Below are 17,159 nucleotides of genomic sequence, written 5' to 3'. Positions count from 1 at the left end.
CTCCTGATGCTCAAAAGGTACTCACTGGAGGAAGGCGATTCGCAAGATAAAGGAATGACGTTGAAACTTTGTGCGCCGTTAACTGGCCTTAAGGCGTTTGTTCTTTCTGCGAAAGACAACTCGATGCATATCAAGTCATGGTCTTCTAAACTATCTTGGGAGGTGATAGATTTTGGTCTACCAAATACGAAAAAGAAGGCGTGTACATCGAGGATTCTTGTCTTGTATCCCTCACACCATGTTCGTGACAATTCACCGGCTTTGTTTGAGCTTCTTGGTGATCTCATCTGTAGCGAAGCTGTGACTTGGAGTAGCACTTTGCCAACTATGGAAAAGCTATCTTTATTGAGTTTTACTGGGAGTGGCTTGAAGATGTCTTGAGCCTAACCAAAGATTTGCTTACCAACGTGGGCCTTTATCACGCTATGTACGCATCTTTGTTTAGTTATGATCGCCATCATTTCGTCCTTCGTGCATTCTTTGAGCATTAGTGTTCAGCGACCAACACACTTAACACATCACAAGAGGAGATGTCGATTTCACTTTGGGATCTCCACAAGATAAGAGGCTTGCCGATACAGGGTATGTTTTACAATGAGGTTATTCTTAGCATGGAGGAATTTTCTCATCACAATAGTCGAGGATTGCCTGCAAGTTGCTGTTCTTTATTTTGGGCGTATCATAAGCTTTCCTAGGAAGCTCAGGGTAGGTTAGGCGTGAAGATTTCTTCATGGATCCGATTTTGGTATTGGGATTCCATGAAGTACAAGAAACCTTTTGGCCACAATAAGACTACTAAGCCAAAGGGTGACTCAGACCCGTCAAGTGTCATTGGTTCAGCTAAGCACCATTCCCCTGCTGAATTGAAAGTGCACGTGGAGGAATCTTACCTAACGGCTTTCTTAACTTGTTGGCTTTGTAAGTTTGTTTTCCCCAAAAAGACGACATCAACCTTATCTGTCCCGACGTCTTCAAAGTGGCTAGCAAGATGGCTGCGAGTGAATCTTTCAGCCTTGCTATTCCGGTTTTAGCCAATATTTACAATGGCTTGAGTATTGTTTTGAACTCAGCGAGCACTGAAGATCGTGCTGCAATACTTCACTACCACTATGTGTACAGTTGGTTAGGTGAGTACTTTGGCACTCATTTTTCTTCTTCGACTTTGGACAAGTCGAAGCCTTTTTCACCAACTTCGGCCAAGCTGGGGCCTTTGATGACAAAGTACTCTGGCGTGCTTTCTGCAAAGAGCCTTAATGATTTACAGGCTTAGGTATTGTTTAGAAGTTGTGAAGGTTTGAAAATGGACCATCTAGCTAAGGTTGGCTTAGCGCGGCGAGGCGAGGCCTCATCGATGATCCGCACCTCCGTTTCTCAGACTTGTTTTATCTTACAAGTCTTTTCTCGGGGTATGTTTCTTTGCGGCAAGGAGACTAATGTATTGTTCAGCCGTATAGCCCTTACTATTTTAGTAGGCAATTTGGTTTTGTCCAACATGTGGTAGGCAAGTTAAAGGAAAACACACAACCAGAATCCTTACAAGCCGTGTATATGCATTGGGAGTCTTGTACCCGTTCATGCACAAATACTTCTATCACCCTGCCAACCAAAGACAAGTTCAAAAGTAATCCAGTGACCCTTGCCTATGTAGGTTGGTGGTCAAAGGTATATCGTGAAGACTTAGGGATAATAAGTGGTGCCAATTCTTCTCGTTCACGCAATGATGCACTGAGAGAGGGTTATTCTGTGGTTCCTACGTAGTTGGCACCTTTTGATTATGCGAAAGCAGCTCATTCGTAAGATGGACCTGTGGCTTTAGCTCCTTAATACCCGTGTTTGTCTTCTCATCATTTGGATGCTTCTAAAGAGGTGGGTGACAAAGTTGACTCGCATAAGGATGAACTTGTTTTGCGATAATGTCAACAAGTTTTGAACAAACGACTGCTTGAAGGTGCTTTGGATGACAACGACGTTAATTTCTGTCATAAAAAGAAGAAAGTGTTTAGGCCTCCTCAGGTTGATGGTCATGTGTCACTTGAGAAAGATGTATGTATTTATTTTTTTCTTATGATTTCTTTTATTATTATTATTATTATTATTATTATTATTGGTTTAGCTTTTTATTTCTAACACATTTCTTTGTCTTCTTTAGGCTGGGCCTTCTTGTTCTTTTGACTTGGCGAACATGGGCGTTCATTCCTTTACGGAGATGATATTTGGAGGCAATCTACCTACAGACAAGGAGATTGGGGATCTGCCCGATGTAGAGCTTATTCCAAATCCGCCAAGTTGCCCAAGTTTGCGATGTGTAGGTGAAGGTATGCAAGAGTCTGTCATGCGTCCAACACATTTGTCAGCTAGCTCTAAGATCTCTCTTAGAGGGTCAAACCTCAGTGGAACTGAGCAGCTCATCCATTGCATTAGCCTTAGCATAGCTATGGACATCACGAGCCATATTGAGAAGATGATTGTGAAGTGCCCATTGGAAGACCATGCGTTTCTCAAGGAGGACTTGTCAGACTTGTTTCTATGACTGATAACCTTAACGTTGATTCCTCGCTCTTGAGAGTCAAGATTGCCGAACTTGTGGCCACCTCTACTAAGTATTCTTCCTTGAATGCTATTTCATTGAAAAAGTTGAGTCCAAAGGTTAGAGCTCAACAACTTGCAGCAATATACTTATCAATTGCGCAAGTTCGGTTTTCTCAGCAAGCTGCTTCAGAAGGTTATCAAGCTACATGGACTTCTTTGGCTTTCGTCCAAGCACGTTTAGAAGCGTTGGCGCGTGAGCGAGAGCAGTTGGAAACCGAAGCATCACAACTTCATGGTGTTCTCTCAGAGCAGGAAACTACATTTTCTCAGCCTCAAGAGGAGATTTCATGCCAAGAGCAAGAGAAAGGCGCAGCCATGGAAATGCCCACCTTGTCTCCTACCGATGTAGAGACTTTGAAGACTTTGGAAGGCTTGCTTGAAGATCATCATCGTAGTTTTAGGGACATAGCTCTCAAGTAGTGTCTTTTATTTTTTGTGCTTGAAACCTTCTTTGTTTTTGCTCATTTTGTAATAAGGCTTTGTAGCCAAATTCTTCCTTTAAAAAAATAAAGTATTCACATTCTTGAATTTGCTCTTTATTCTTCAAAGTGTTTGTGTTTTTTGCTGATGATGTGACTGTACTTGAAGTTTTGAAGTTTGAAGTTGCCTACATACGCTCGGTTGAATAGGGATGAAGTCAAGACGTAGTTCAAATGAGTGATGGATTGTTTATTATTATTATTATTATTATTATTATTATTATTTATTTTTTTTATTTATGGTTTTGATGGTGATTTTAGTGTTTGATTTTGCCATACACAGTTTATGTTCTTGCGAGTCAGGAGCGTTGGGTGTCACATTTTAAACTTGTGCAAACAAGAAGTGTTAGGTGTCACCTTTTAAGGTAATGCGAACAAGAAGCATTGTTGTTGTATACAGTTTAGGCTCATACAGGAGAGGAGCATTGAGTGTCGTCTTTTAAGCTCGTGCTAACAAGGAACGTTGAGTGTCGCCTTTTAAACTCGTGCGAACAAGGAGTGTTGTGCCGTGTGCGGTTTAAGCTCATGCAGGCGAGGAGTATTGAGTGTCGCCTTTTAAGCTCATGCAAACAAGGAGCGTTGAGTGTTGCCTTTTAAGCTCATGCGAACAAGGAGCATTATGCCTGTGTAGTTTAGGCTCATGCAGGCGAAAAGCATTGGGTGTTTGGCTTAAGGGTTGTAACGCTTCAAAAATTTACCATTGATGTGACCGATCTTTAAGCCATCTTCTACCATGATTAAGTAGGCGTCGTTGGTGTAGACCTTTTGTATATGTAAAGTCTATCCCACATTGATATGAACTTGCTTTTTGTCTTATGAGTTATGATGATAGGCCTTCGTAATGCCAAGACAAGATTTCCAGTTTGGAAAGACCTTGGGTGGACTTTCTTGTTGAATGCCTTGGATTGCCGCGCTTGGTAGCATTCCAAGTGTTGTTGAGCTTCGAACCTCCTTTCGTCGAGTGCTTCCAACTTTTGAAGTCGTAGCTTTGCATTTTTCTTTTTAGTCAACCTTCTTGTATTGCCATCCTTAGTGAGGGGATTTGACTTTTGAGTGGTAGAACAACTTCCACGCCATAAACGAGAGAATAAGGCGTAGCTTGGGTAGGAGTTCTATGTGTCATCCTATATGCCCAAAGTGTTTTGCTTATTCTTTCATGCCAGTCTCTCTTTGTTCAGCCGATCACCTTTTTCAAGAGGTTTCACATCGTTTTGTTGGATGCTTCCACAAGACTGTTGGCCGGAGCATGATACATGGAAGACTTGTGCTACTTGAATTTGTAAATCTTGCAGAGCTCGTCCATGAGTCGGTTGGAGAAATGTTTTCCGTTGTCGGTGATGATGTAGCGAGGCACACCATATCGATGCATGATATGCTCTTTGATGAATAGACGACAGTCTCTTTCTTGTGTTTCCTTAGTGGTACGGCTTCAGCCCACTTGGAGAATTAGTCTATTGCGGCTAGGATGTAGGCTTATCTGGTAGATGATTTTGGTGTTATTGGTCCCACGATGTCCAATCCTTATGCATCAAATGGCCATGAAGCAATCGTATGGTGTAATGGCTCAGGCGGTTAATGTATGAAGTAGGCGTGGAATTGGCAAGCTTGGCACCTTTTGGCCTATTCCAGGAAATGATTCACCATGCTTGGCCAGTAGCAGCCCATTCTTTTAAGCTGGAAGTGCAACTTTGATCCAGACTAATGCGCTCCGCATACGCTTGAGTGTGCTTCTTCCATGCTTGATTAGCTTCTTCCTTACCTAGGCATCTTAAAAGTACTCCTTCGAAAGAGCATCAGTAGAGTGTTCCTTTGTAGCAGAGGAAGCGAGATGTTCGTCGACGTATTTCAGAGCGGTGCCTAGGATCGTCTGGAAGCTTTCCATGCTCCAAATAGTCAATTAGCAGTTGTCTCTACTCTTCAATGTTAATTGGAAGTACTGAGATGACGTTTGTGCCATTTAGTAGCATTTCAGTGGCGAGTGGGATTACTTATCTTTGGCAAACAGGCACGTCTACAACTTCGTCTTCTCCTAGCGCCATACTTAAGGCTAAGTTAGCAAGAGCGTCCACCATTTGATTTTCTTTTCTTAGCACATGTTCTAGCTTCACGGCCTCAAACGTTTGTAGTAGTTAAGTTACTAGCCGAAGGTATGGGATGAGATCATATTTCCTCAATTCATATTCAGTCAAGAGTCAATTGATTATGAGCTTGAAGTCGCCATACACTTCTAGCATTGTGATTTCCATGTCGATCGCCATTTGGAATCCAATGATCAGCGCTTGGTACTCAGCGACGTTGTTGGAGCACAACTCGCTTAATCGGAAGGAATAGGGTAGTATTTGTCCTTTGTGGTGACATGGATACTACTCATACCCCCGCTCCATCTGCTCGTGCGGATCCGTCGAAGAACATTGTCCACATTTGGAAGATGTCAATGTAGAACACCTTATCATCAGGCAAGTCGTTCAAGATTTTCCAATTGACTATGATTAGATGATCTGCAAGGAAGTCTGCTAGGGCTTGTCCCTTGACGGCTTTAGGTGAAACGTAGATGATCTCATGTTGGTTGAGAAGTAATGCCTATTTAGCTAGTCTTCTTGTGAGAACCAGCTTAGACATAATGTACTTGACTTGGTCACCTTTAGCAACCAAGTGGATGATGTAACATTGCAGCCACGTCAGAGTCAGGAAATGGTACGTCTTCTGCTCCAGCTTCCTCAAAGTGTTTTTGTACCTGTCTTGGGTGCAAGAAGGCTCACATCTCTTCATCTCCTTCATTTTGTTCTTGGAGGATATCTTGAAGGGTGCAGATGAGGTCTTGATAGGGGTAGTGTTGATAGTAAAAGCTTCCTTGGCGGGCTTATTCCCAGTCTTATCCATCTTCGAAGCACACACATTGTCCTTCTTGAAGTTGGTGATTAGCTCATTTTTCCTATGATTGGCAATACTCAGCTCCATGTCATGGGATTGAGTAGCCAACTCCTCAAATGTTCTCGGATTTATGCTTTTGAGGATGTAATGTAACCCCCAGTGCATGCCTTATACACACATCTCAATGGCGGAGGTTTCAAAAAGCTGATCTTTGCAATCCAGACTTAATGAACGCCATCTGTTAATGTAGTCGACGACAGGTTCATCATTTCACTACTTTGTATTTGTCAAGTCCAACATGCTTACGGTGCGGCGAGTGTTGTAGAAGCGATTGAGGAATTCCTTTTTAAGCTGGTCCTAACTGTTGATAGACTCGGGCTCGAGGTTGGTGTACCAATCGAAGGCATTACCATTTAGTGAGTGCACGAATTGCTTGATGAGGTAGTCTCCCTAAATCCCAACATGGTTTCAGGTTTCAATGAAATAGGCAATATGTTGTTTAGGATTGCCCTTTCCATCGAATTGCATGAATTTGGGCAATTGATAATTGTGACATCCCACATCGGCCAAGTGAGTGGATCATCTAATCCTTATATGTATATTCTTAGCTCTACCTAGCACGAGGCCTTGTGGGAGATCACTGGCTTAGGGTTCCATCAGAACTCTAAAGTTAAGCAAGTTCGCGCGAGAGCAATCTAATGATAGGTGACCTATTGGGAAGTTCTCGTGTGAGTTCCCAGAAACAAAACCATGAAAGCGTGGTCGGGGCCTAAAGCGGACAATATCATGCTATGGCAGAGTCGACATTGGGATGTGGTGGGAGCTCGGGCTAGGATGTGATAATTTGGCATTAGAGCTAATCTCTGGCCTGATGTGTGCTGACGAGGATGTCGAGCCCTTAAGGGGGGTGGATTGTGACATCCCACATCGTCAAGGGGAGTGGATCCTGTAAGTTTTATATGTATATTCCCATCTCTACCTAGCATAAGGCCTTTTGGGAGCTCACTAGCTTTGGGTTCCACCGGAACTCTGAAGTTAAGCAAGTTCGCGCAAGAGTAATCCCATGATGGGTGACCCACTAGGAAGTTCTCGTGTGAGTTCCTATAAATAAAACCGTGAGGGTGTGGTCGGGGCCTAAAGTGGACAATATTGTGCTACAGCGGAGTCGAGTCCAAGATGTGGTGGGAGCTCGAGTCGGGATGTGACAATAACCTTTGGGCATCCTCAAGGTGTCAATCTTCTTAGAGTAGATATTTGAATACAACATGGAATCATGCGAGCTTTTTTCATATTGTGCCTTGATTGTGCTTGTGATCATTTCTTGCAGTTGTTGGATAGAAAGAGACCTCATGAGTGTCGCAGCTCGGTCCATCTCTAGCCTCTCCTCAGTTTTCTCCACCAGAGGCTCTTCTTTCTCGTCAGTTTCCTCCTTTGGCTGATCAAATTTTGGGTCAGCTTTCCTATCATGATGTGCCTCCAGACGGTTGACGAGTGTGGCAATTTGCAAGTCATTCTCTTCTATAGTCCTTGTCAGCCTTGCAATTGCTTCGTTCATTTGTGCCAATTGTTCTTCGATTGAAGTTGCACCAGTAGTCATGACTTGCATGGCTTTGGGATACGAGCTGTAGCTTGAGTCGGTATCGAAAGTCAACGACTCGAAGTACCTCCTCAAGCTTTCTTCCCTCGGTGCTCTTAGCTAGGCCAAAGTGATCACGGGCTCATGCCTCGGGTGCTCTTGCTTATTTGACATAGTTGATGTAGAGGTAGAGAGTTATTGCCTTGCTTTGGGTTGTGACGCCCAAAGTGCCACCACTTATGGCAAGGATGTTCCTGTTCTTTGCATTGGTAGCGGGAACAATTTGATCCATTCTTGATGCCATTTGTGCTTCTTGCGGATTTGAAGACAGAGATGAGAGGCAGAGATGTCCCACAGGGCGTGCCAAGTTTGTAAACACGAAAATTCTATATCAAATGGAACAAGAGCACGTGTACAAAGAAGATTTGTATTGATTTCAATTTGTAGGCTACAATCTCTATTTACAATTTTCCTTTGATTCAGTCTTCAAATTTGATGTAGATGCGTAGATTGTTGATCTAAGGGTCGTGATGACTTGATCTCGGACGAAGGATTGAACGATTGCTTCAAATTTTGAGCTTGAAACAATGCTTAGATGGTCTTGATAGGATTTTTACTACTCATGTGAAAGGGCTTAAATCTCCTATTTTACTTGCAAGAATCACAAGGTTATTGTAGTATAAACGGATCTCGCAAGGTCGTCTCCACAGGGATTATTAAATAATTCGAACTAATCAGATTCCATTTAATTATTGTAAAGTAGAAATTGAAGTGATTGATTTTATAACCTAATTAAAATAAAAACGAAATTAATGAATTAAAATAAACAATCTGCAATATTAGAGCTAGAGAGAAAAGAAAACAGTTTTGGGAGAATAAAATTAAGAAAGCACTAGGGTTCCACCATCACCTAGCAATCCTATGAATTTTTACCAATTACTTATAATTTACACATGCCACTTTGAAGGTTAGATTTTCCTAATTCATATTCTACTTGGAACCTCCAACATAGAACATATATCTAACATGCAACCCGTCCGAACGTTCGGATCAAATCTAAACATGAAAGACTCATTATGCTTTATGAAAATCTTTTGAAAAACCATGCAATCCTTAAGACGTGATATTCATCCTAAGAGAAATTACAATTATTAATCACAAGAAGCCAGCGTCAATTTCAGGGAACCTTCCGACCAAAATTGCATCAAATTACTTTTCTAAAGATCCTAATGGTGATTAGGCATTACGACAATTAGATAGTTTTTATCCCGGTGATTAACAATTCAAAGTACGCATGCAATCTTTCATAAGCAATTAAATAAAAATCACTTATTCATAATAAGGCTCAAGGCTTCACCCTAGCAAAAGAAATTAGTTCCGCATATTCATAATTGAAATCATAGAAAATATATTCAAGAAAAGGATTGAAAGCACCTTCAAGTAAAAAGTCTTCAAAATCCTAACAATTCTCTCTGTCTCCAAAATTGCATAAAAGAAAGCGTAGTCTAAAACTATAGACGGCTAAGCAATATATTTTTCAAGCCACCCCAAAAACCCTAGGAAACATAACCCTAAATTAAATGATAAAATTCGTCTAAAATCTGAACAGTCACGTTTTGGCCCATAAGCTGCTCCAAAACTGGCCCAATATAGCTGGATTTAATGTTTGGAATATTCTGAGTACTTTTCCAGAAGGCCACAAACCCATCCAAGGTCATTTTGGGCTCCAAAAACGCAATTTAAGCCCAAAAACGTCACTTTCCAGCACTGCGCACTGCTTCTTTATTTCATCGCCAGAAAATAACCGCTTGGTGGAAAAATCCCAAATTTTGATACGATCAAGCTAAGTGACTCACGAACGTCCTCCAATTGGAATTACTCCAAAATTCGTCCATTTGATCCTGTTTTGCTCCAGAGGAAGTCGAAAGTCCTATATTGAAAATACAATTCAAAGTATCAAAATTCTTCCAATATATTAACCAAAATATACTAAGATTAGGGTAAAATATATAATATAAAATCTACTCATCAGGTCTTCACCTCAAAGCTGAGGCAAAGGTATAATTGATGTAGGATTTTTTATTCAAGGGTCTTGATGTCTTGATCTTGAATCGAACGTCGTTACAAGTTTTGAGCTCGCAACAAAGTCTTGAAGGAATCGGCACAAGTGCTTGCTGATTCTTCATGGGAAAGCTTCGACTTTGGTCGAAATAAAGCTTCGACTTTGGTTGTGAGTTCTTCAAAGAGGGCTTTGACAGCGTAATAGTCTTCAAAGATTTGTGCAGAAGTTCTTCTGAATGTAGAATTTCTAACTTTGAATATAAAAATTGTCGACCTTATGCTTGTCTTGGGGGTATTTATAGACTTCTCAAAGCTTGCCTTTAGATGGATTTGGCTTTGATTTGTGTCTTGATTCGTCCATAGGAGAATTTAGGCATGTTTTGTGTCTTAATTTCAGCCACCTTCCTCATATTGGCCGAAATTTGTAGGCCTTGATGCCTATTTTGTGAGCACTCTTCAACTCTTGCTTGTTTTGTGAAGATGCTTTAGCTTTCTTTCCAGTTTTGGGAGCAATTTGGACCCCTTGCCGATTTTAAAGGATTTCTTCCCTTTTTGCCGAATTTTGGGGATGTTTTACACTTCTTTTGCTTGATTTGTGCCACGTGTCATTGACGACTTGTCCATTTATGATGAGTCATATGCCACGTGGAGCTTTATGATGTATCATTTGCATGCAACAAAATTTACATGTCTACAGATAGAGCTACTCCTGAATGGAATAGGTATTACTACCATTTATTCTATAGAATGCTACTATATGCCTGGCCCCCCTCAAAATTGCACATGAAAATTTTCTTTGGTATGACAATTTAGAACACCTTGACCGAGTTGTGATGCGCTATATCTTCACCTCTACTCATAGGCATCCTTTAGTCCAAAGATTAGAAGAAATCTAGCAGGACCTTGCATGCCAAACTTGCTCCAGAGGGTGGACCGATTCAAGCACCTTATAGACCATTTAAATACTTTATGAATTGGTTGATACTTCTATGTGTTGGCCACACACGTGTCTTTCGTACACCTAAAACATTTCATTCTCCAAATTGTTAACTTAGTTTATTAAGCTAAGGGATCACCCCCTGATTATCTGATTAAGTCGATCTGATTGGATAATGCTGGAGAATTCACATAAAAAACTTTTGATGGCTATTACATGTCTGTTGGGATTAAAGTTGAACATCTGATGCTCCAAGTTTATACCCAAAACAGCTTGGCAAGATTCTTTATTAAGCGCCTTTAAATGATCGCTTGATCAGTGGTCATACATACCAAAATCCTAATCACTGTCTAAGGCCATGTAATATTTCATGTAGCCATGTTGGTTCGAGATCGACATCTCGCATCAACATATCTTTGGTTTTACGGTCTATGTGTCAATTGTGCAGCCTTTAAGTACCAAAATGAGTCCTCAGAGAAGGATGAGAATCTATGTTGGTTATGATTCTCCTTCAATCATTTGTTACATAGAACCTTTGATAGGTGATATCTTTACTCCTCGTTTCGCAGATCGTCACTTCTATGAGATAGTCTTCCCAACATTAAGGGGAGATAAGAACGTCAATGTTCCTGAAGAATGATGTGCATTATTGTGGACAACTCCCACTATGTCTCATTTAATTCCCCATACCGCACAACCTGAAATTGTAATGTAATAGATCCTAGATCTTTAAAACGGTTCTCAAAGTATGTCAGATGCTTTTATCGCTCTAACGAGAGTGACAAGATTAAATATAACAGTTGCAAATGTGCCTACAAAGATAGATCTACGTAACGTATGTCGAAACTTGATCCAAGAAGGATTAGACGTTAATAATGTGGCTGATCATAGAACATTGGTGGCTAGCCAATCATCTACTCCTACCCAGAAGCGTGGTAAACTCATTGGTTCAAATGATTCATAATCCCAGAAGAGGAGAACCACGACACAAGCTAGTGAAACTAGCTTAAACCCGACCATACCATCGCCTACTCTTAATATCCAACGCATAAGGATATTCTAGATTACGAAAGCTCTCTGGAAGAGATGAGTTGGTCTCCTAAGAATTGAGAGATTTCGGTCCACTATGATAGCTTGGATGATGTCTGGAATAGGAATAAGATGATAATCAACGATGTAGCATATGCGGTAGCTATTGTGATTAAGTTGACTGACGACATTGAACCATGTTCGGTTGAAGAATGTTGACGTTGAACAAATTGGTCAAACTAGAATTAAGCAATCCAGGTCAAACTTGATTCGCTTGCAAAACAAAAGGTGTTGGGGCCTATGGCTCCTACACTGCCACATGTGAAGTTTGTTGGCTACAAGTGGGATTTCGTAAGGAAGCATAATGAGAATAATGAAATAGTGGGATATAAGGCATGCCTTGTAGCGCAAGACTTCCCTCAACGCCTAGGATTGATTATGAGGAAACTTACTCTCCCGTAATGAACTTCATTACGTTTTGCTACCTTATCAATTTGGTAGTTTCAGAAAAACTGGTTATGTAGCTTATGAAAGTTCTAGAAGGACTTACTATGCCCATGCGTGTTTATTAAGAAGTCACATTCCATATTTGCAATTGTTACTATTTATGTCGATGAAATGAATCTCATTGGCACTCTTGAAGAGTTTGAGAAAACTGTTGTGCACCTGAAGACGAATTTGAGATGAAAGATCTTGAGAAAACTCGATACTATCTCAGCCTGGAGATTGAGCATCTGTTTCGATGGAATTCTTGTTTATTAACCGAACTATTCCCAAAAGGTATTGCATTGTTTTAATAAGGGTAAACCAAGCCTTCCAGTACTCATACGGTCATCCAATAGCTAGATGCAAAACAAGATCACTTCCCTTCTAAAGAGGATAAGGATGAGGTTTTGGAGCCTGAATTTCCATACCTAAGTGCGATTGCTGCTTTATTGTACTTAGCTTAGTCACTAAAATGGACATCTCCTTTGTTGTCAATATTTTGGCAAGATACAACTATGCGCCCACAACCCAAACACTGGATAGGTGTTAAAGACAAGCACGTCGCAACCCACCTCAATTCTCGGCTTGATTCAAACCTTATTGGTTATGCTGACACATGTTACTTATTTGACAGGCACAAGACACATTCTTAAATTGCTTACATTTTTATCGTTGGAGGCATCGCTAGATGTTGAAAGGCAACCAAACATACCTTAGTTGCAACTTCTTCGAACCATGCTGAAATTATCGCCTTACATCAAGCCAATTAGGAGTAATTTTGGTTGAGAGCAATAATGGAACATATTTGAAGCACCTGCAAATTTTAATTCGTCGTTGATGTCTCTACAACGATCTATGAAGATAGCATAGCATGTATCAAACAACTAAAGAAATGATACATCAAAGGAGACAACACCAAACACACTGCACCAAAGTCATTTTTCCCTCATCAGAAACAAGAACATCAGAAGATTGAAGTCAAACAAATCTGTTCCTAATACAACTTGGCCGACCTCTCTACCAAATCTTTGTCAAAGACTACTTTCCAGAAGCTTGTTCAAGGAATTAGTATACGTAAAATTTTTGAGCGGCTAGGAGTATTTTTCCCTTTGAGTTTTTGCTACCTGATGAAGTTTTAATAAGGCACCCATCCTGGGTTGGTCATACCCTTGTGTACGTCCCGTAGTCGTTTAAATTGGCTTTGCATAAATTCACTTTTTCCTTTGACTATCAGTTTCTGCTATATATTGGGTTTTACCAGATCAATGCCGACGAGTCAATTTTCTCAACTTCACCTGATGACAAATCTACTTAAGTATTTACACACTCACGAAAGAGTGTTATGGATATTCTTTAAGAGAACTACTAGACCCACCCATTGTCGTATTTCTCCACCTACATTATAATCTCACCCACAATAAAAAGTTAAAAAAATTAAAATGCTCTTTCCTCACCCACTTTTATTCATAAAATATCCTCATTAGCACTCTCGCTTCGCTCCGAGCTTGTCTCTATAATTATTGCACCGGTAAGAAATAATTTAAGAGAGCTCAGTGACAGACTTTGTACCATTTTTTTTTTCTATTGGTCAAACCCCCTTTATAGAATACCCTTCCTCAGTTCTTCTTCCACATTTGTGTAAATATTAGCATCTATACATAAGCAACAAGTTCAAATTACATATCAATTTATGCTGATATCCATTGTTGAAACATCCAACCAAAAAAAAAAAAAACATTAAATTTGAACTGGAGAGTAGCTGAAGAAAAAAGAGAAGAAGCAAACGCTGGTTGCTTGGTTTTTGGGTTCGTCTTCATCTTCAAGATTTTCATGAGAAGTAATTTTCAGAAAATGTAGAAAATAGCAGTGTTCTAAAACACGGCCTAGGCGGCGCCTAGGTGCTAGATGGCGGTGCTCCGCCACGATTATCTCGAAATCGTTTACTAAATTGGCAAAGTTATTAGGTGGCATAAGTCGGACGCTTAGGTGGGCTAAACGGTCGCTAGGCAGGATATACGGAAGCTGGAAGATCTGGGTGGCCTGGGAAAATATGATAGCCTACCCAGAAGTAGGCGAACACTGGGAAATCTGGGCGATGTGCGTCTCGATGTCTCCTCTCAGTGTGACGATGGTCTGAGAGAGAGAGAGAGAGAGAGAGAGAGAGAGAGAGAGAGAGAGAGAGAAAGAAAGAATCTGCAATTGCAGATATGGTGATAAGCAGACGGCGGCAATGGTTTTTTATAAGCATCTTAGGGTTTTTTTCTTTTGAAAGTGACTCAATGATTGGAATCGGGATGCCTAAAAACTAGTGTCTTTGGTTTTTTTATTCTAATAGGATAATAAATGTATTGGATGACTTTGGGTATTTTGTTAGGGTCCATTAAGCCCATCTATAAATGGACGACATTTCTACTTAAATGTACAAGGAATACATGACCCAACTTGCATTTTATTTATAGACTTACAAAATGATGCAAAACTAACAAAAAGAGCCTAAATTCTTACATATTTTCATACATATATACTTTTCTTTTTAAATTATGAACTTATTGTACATACGTTATCCTACAATACTCCTCACTATGGTTCTATGGCATATATGCTTAATGTGTTTTTAAATTTTGGACTTGTTGGATACTCTTTTTGCATTTTATTATTCTTTTATTATCTTATCAATGAATTTCATACAAGTTTAATTTTTTGTAAGTGTCAATATGCACTTATTTACAAGATATACAAGAAATTTACCTAAATCCGTCTAGGCCGCCTAGGCGCCCGCCTAGACCCCACCTAGCGACCTAGGCACTAGGCGCCAGCCTAGACCCCACCTAGCCGCCTAGGCACTAGGCGCCAGCCTAGGCAATAGTGTGGAATCAGAACGATTTCAAGTTGAGTAGCACTGGAATTTTTTTGGGTAAGGGTTTAAGGATAGATAAATAGTTTGTGAACAGAGAGCTATCTTTTAAGGTTTTTATCAGTCATTTTACAAATGAGCAAACTTATAATTAAAAATTTCATTAAAAAGTGGGTGGGGAGATAAGACATTTGGGTAGGAATAACACCACTGCTCTTTAATTCTGATTGTGTAAATCGTAGATAAATTTGATTTCTAGATTGTCTATTAGTCTAGTCATTTTTTACCTATAGGATTGTATTTACTTGCAGGACAAGTTAATCCTCTCCTCTTATTTACTATAAATAAAACCACTACGTAGGGAGGAATACACACAATAATCCCTAAATATAGGTCACGACATATTAGTAAATGTAATTTACCTTATTGGGATTCATCTTACGGCTTAAACAAAGTTTAATTTTTTTGAATTTTGAATGATTTATTAATGGAATAGAACTAAGCCATAGTGTGATGTAGCACTGGCACTGAGTATTAAAAAGGATCTAAATTAGGTTTTAATAACTATTAAGATTATAATGTAAAAAGGGATTTTTTTAAGCCTTAAAAAATTTAGATTCCCCTTAAAACACCGTTCAACCCTGTTGTTTTTTTTCTTTCAAACAATCGATATTATGGTAGGCTTAGCCTTATAATGGGTTAGCAATAATGGCAAGAATCCAACCTAAAACCTCACTTACAAGTGAAAAACAATATCACTAAAACGTATTACTAAGTAGTTATTCAACCCTGCTTTAATGCATAAGTGAAAACTCATATCCATATAAATTCAACCTTAATCTGATGTATATATATCACAAGAAAAAAATATTATTAAACTGTAACATTAAAAGTTTAAATGGCTATCTACAATACTATACACTGAATAAGCAATATCTTTCTCTTTACAGCTTGGTCAAAAAGTCTTAAGGAATCCAACGATCTAAAACTCATATTAGAAAAACTGTTAGTTATTATATGATATATATTCTCATGTAAGTATCTGTTCCTAGTTGAGATAGGACTCTGGTTTGTTTTTGTTGGGGAGTCTTTTTTAACTGTAAAGCCTTAGTTTAACTCCTACATACTCTCCGTTCTCTCACCCCGCACCTCTTCCTTGAATCCAAAACATGAGCGACGAAGAATTAGCCCACGATTTTTCTCCGATTATCAAAGTATACAAAGATGGTCGAGTCGAGAGATCTTTAGGCACATCCACAGTTCCTCCATCAACACATCCCCAAACCGGTGTCCAATCCAAAGACGTCGTGATCTCACAAGAACCACCAGTATCCGCCAGGCTCTACCTTCCAACCAAAGCCACCGCTACAACCAAACTCTCTCTTCTTGTTTACTTCCACGGTGGCGGCTTCTGCATTGAAGGCTCCTCCTCCCCCACGTATCACAACTACCTCAACTCCTTAGTCTCCGGTGCCAATGTTGTTGCAGTCTCTGTTAATTACCGGCTTGCCCCCGAGCACCCTCTGCCGGCTGCTTACGATGATTCGTGGGCTGCTGTCAAATGGGTTGCTTCCCATTTCGATGGAAACGGCTCAGAAGATTGGTTAAACCTCCATGCGGATTTTCATCGTGTTTTCTTCGCCGGCGACAGTGCTGGGGCTAATATAGCTCACCAGATGGGATTGAGAGTAGGTTCTGAGGGCATGGTTGGTGGTGCTAAGCTGATTGGGGTTGTTTTGATCTATCCATATTTCTGGGGGACAGAGCCAGTTGGGGCGGAGGAGCTGTCCACGCCTGCACTTAAATGAGAGTACTTTGCTGCCTTGTGGCAATTTGCTTACCCGTTGAGTAGTGGATCTGACTTTTCAACCCTGGTAAAGATCCGAAGTTTGGGGAAATGGGGTGTGAGAGAAAGATGGGTTGAGAGATAGGGGGTGGTATTATGGTGAGATACTGAGAAAGAGTGGGTGGAGTGGGGTTGTGGAGGTGGCGGAAGCAAAGGGGGAGGAGCATGTTTTCCATTTGTTTAAGCCAAGTTCTGAGAATGCTGTGGCCATGGAGAAAAAGATTGCGTCTTTCTTGAATTAGAATAGTGTACTAGGTAATCTGACCATTGCCTCTATGGCAGGTTGGTGTGGTTTACTTTCCATTGGTGTAAGAATTTTTACTTTATTCCTATCTTTTACTAGGTTTATTTATGTTTCGTGGATTATAAATTGTGATGTTAAACTATGAACAAGTTTTCTTTTCAACAAAATCGACAATGCAAATTCATCA

The 17,159-nt window shown here is 40.2% G+C and overlaps 1 pseudogene; it reads left to right on the top strand.

Moving 5' to 3' along the window:
* The first annotated feature begins 15,926 nt into the window (after nucleotides 1-15,926).
* LOC103439179 (probable carboxylesterase 12) lies at nucleotides 15,927-17,159 on the top strand (annotated as a pseudogene).

Source organism: Malus domestica, chromosome 10 (assembly GCF_042453785.1).
Source record: "Malus domestica chromosome 10, GDT2T_hap1".
Taxonomy (NCBI): Eukaryota; Viridiplantae; Streptophyta; class Magnoliopsida; order Rosales; family Rosaceae; genus Malus; species Malus domestica.
Note: the sequence above shows the minus strand (reverse complement) of the source record. Positions and strands in the feature narration are given on the sequence as shown.